This window comes from Saccostrea echinata, unplaced genomic scaffold (assembly GCF_033153115.1).
Source record: "Saccostrea echinata isolate AGI-Se365-2 ecotype Australia unplaced genomic scaffold, CSIRO_AGI_Sech_v1 ptg000047l, whole genome shotgun sequence".
Taxonomy (NCBI): Eukaryota; Metazoa; Mollusca; class Bivalvia; order Ostreida; family Ostreidae; genus Saccostrea; species Saccostrea echinata.
The window spans coordinates 2,525,440-2,529,065 of NW_026889796.1; positions in this window are offsets into that span (position 1 = coordinate 2,525,440).

The following is a 3,626-nucleotide window of genomic DNA, read 5'->3' on the forward strand; positions in this document are numbered from 1 at the left end:
AGGTGTACTCAGTGATGGACTGTTTGTATGGTGGTAAATTTTTTCTAGAATTCTAACTTTCATTGACAAAATTGAATGACCAGGTAAATTAAAGCGCTTGTAGAGAAGCTGCTGCCCCCCGTTTTTGATTTGAAATCTGTGACCCGATATTCTTTTACGAAGTGAACCCTTGGTTTCACCAACATAAATAAGTCAACAAAGATTACATTCTATTCCGTAGACAACATTAGAAGATTTGCAGTTCAGATTTTCCCAAGTTTTGATATAGAAGCTCTGTATCAAAGTGTTAGTTAACAAAATGTCACAGGTCTTACAGTTTTTTGCAGAACATTTTTGAAATAGAAGAAAAGGAATCTTCAAATATGTCTCTTAAAGAAACTTTACATTCTTTCAAATTTTTGTATGAACAATCGGTTTTATACCAAAACTGGGAATCTGAAAACTGCACATATGACATATCCCTGAGGATTATCCGAGAGGCACCGAATAAACGCTTCGAGTCTGTGTTCCTTATAGATCTCAAAAGAGTGACGCCTTTTTATACTGGGCGACGCGTCTGCCAGTATCATATCGTTATTCTTTATACTCATGAATGAATAGGTACCGAACGACAATTATCCTCGGGGACAGACTGTACACCAGCAGAGATACATGTTCGGTGGTTAAAATGAAATGTGTGGGGTTAACGAACAGTATTCAAGCTCAAAAGTCCTTTAAACATTACAAAATAAGACCAGAGCAAACAGGGGCCTCTAAAACTTCAGAGGTGGGATCAGGTGCCATGAAGGAGTGAGCATCCCCTGCCGACCGGTCACACTCGCCGTGTGCTCCTTGTCATGATCGGGAAATAACGGAAAAATTCGTCGACAATTCAGTGTGTAACTAATGGCCTAACAAAATGGTATGAAAAAGTCAGTCAACATTTGACTTAATGATAGATTGTATTTGCTGACAAGTTCATTGTATCGACCATAGAACTTACGAAATGATGACTTTAAACGAGACTGTTGATATTCTTGTTTAATCAACTTCTTTGTCAATAACTTGCCTCGTTTTAGAAAATGTTCATACGTAGAGCATACTCTGGCGTATCGAATCAACTGAGAGATATAAACCCCGTATGCAGGTGATAAGGGTATATTGTTGCATAAGTAAGAGAAGATGACGATTGAAAAGATAAAGTCATCACGTTTATCATAAAGCTTTGTTGTTAGACTACCATTGAGGTCTTTTTCTAATAAAATATCCAAATATGAAACAGATGTGTCAGACTCTGTGGTATCTTTTATCTCAAGCTCACCGGGATATATCGTGTCGACATAAGAATGAAAATAACCATTGCTAATTGACAATACGTCGTCGATATATCTAAATGTCAAATTGAAGGCCACAGCAAGTGTTTTCTTTTCACGTAAAAGATTTTAAAGTCCATTGAAACAATAGAAAATGTGAGCAGAACAAATAGGGGCCTCTTTGAAACATCAAAGGTGGGATCAGGGGCCATGGAAGTGTAAACATCCCCTGTCGACCGGTCACACCCGCCGTGGGCTCCTTATCATGATTGAGTTAACAGAGAAAACAGGAGGCAATTCAGTAATAATTTGAATGAAACACGTCAGTCATCATTCGACCTAACGACAAATTGTAAATTTTAAGGTCACAGTATCGACCATGGAATTTGCGAAATTATGACTTCAAACGAGATTGTAGATACCCTTGTATCATTATTATATTGTCGGTGTCGGTTGGCTGCCTCTTTTTAAAATCTGTTTGTACGAAGAACATGCTCTTGTGTTTCGAATCAACTGTAAAACACAAAACCTACATGCAGATGTTAATGGTATATTGCTACACAATAAAGAGAGGTTGGCGATAGAAAAGTTGAAGTCATCACGTTTATCATGTTAGTCGTTGGTGTGCCATCAATGTTTTCCTCTAGTAAAATATCCAAATATGAAGCTGTTTTGTCAGACTCTGTGGTGTCTTTTATTCCGAGTTCACTAAGATGTATCGAATCAACGCATGAATGAATAATTATTGTTAATTTTAAAGAACTTTGTCGATAATCATATATCTAAATGTCGAATTGAAGGCCACAGCAAGACATTTCTTCTCTTCATATAGAAGTTTTGAATAAATAATAAATTCTGCTTTATCCGAATACAAAAATAGGTCTGCTAATAAAAGGGCACAAATCGTACCCATAAGAATGCCAATAGATTGTTACAAATCCTTTTTTCCAAAGACTACATAGATATTGTCAATGAAAAAATTAAGTATCTCATAACAAAAATGAAAATCAGGATTTTCAAGTCAAATCTTGTCTGAGACAAAAACTGCATAAAACCGCGCGCAGCTCTGTTAAGGCTGCATAAAGGGGGCGGGGCCTAATTTATACGGGAAAAGTTTACTGTGACATCACACAAATATAGCAATTCCTCACAATAACTGAAAATGAAATAATTTGCGAATCTAAACTGCATAAGAGTAATGAACTACATCAAAACTTACCACTGCATTCATTTTTGTCGCTAGTTAAATCCCACACAGCAAGATATAAACAAGTCACTGATCACAATGCACTTGTCGACATGACGTCATCATGGTAAAGTTTGACGCATTTTATGTGCAGTGAGAGGCGGATCAAGTAATTTTTTCACAGTGAAAAATGCATTTTATTATTAAACAGAATATTATTTGAAAATCTTAGGTAGACCATTAATACAAATCTGAAACATTTGTTTAGTGTCATTATTTAAAAACTATCGAGAGAATGTATTGAATTAATTCTACCGTGTTTTTGTCTACAGGGTGTGCATGTTTCACGCCGAGGTGCCTCATTAAATCGCCTTTTCGCAAGGGCATACACTTAATAGATCTTGACCATTTTTTGAATACATATAATGGACATATTCCTTAACTTGAAAAGTGCTGCTGCTTTCCTTAAATCGACAGCATAACTTAATAAATACATAAAATACTTGGTAAAGGTCAAACATATTTCCACATTAGCAAGATAACATGAAATTTAAACTAATAAAATGCGAATTCTATTTAAAGCAGCAGCACTTTCCATAAACTACAAGTTATGTAGAAACAATCTATTACTTTGATTTTTAATTTTAACTAGGGTATGCCCTTGCGATATTGAAATTTGTTTGTGACCTACATACAGTACACATTACATGCATTTATCACGTGACTATCATATAACGTGACCAAACCAAATTCAGTACAGAGCGAGGTATACCATGTTATTTCAAAGAATGTTAAAGTCATAAGATAATATAGTACCTTTACAAAATTAAATTCATTTTAAAAAGGTATGTATTTATACACGTTTATATTTTGTTGATTTCTTCGAAGTACGCCTTAACAGTGCTGGGCGCACAAAAACTGGACACCTTCCAGACTTGATACCTCTGGAGAATACACTAGATGTTCTCGACAAACACAGTCCAAACAAAAAAAAATTATAAAGTAAATTATAGTTAACTACAGTAAACTATAGATAAATATAGTGGTAAGTTTGACACTATGGAAACTTTAATTTACTATATTGATAACTTTTTAACTTTGACTTACTGAAGTGATAACTTTGAAAACTTTATTTACTACTATGATCA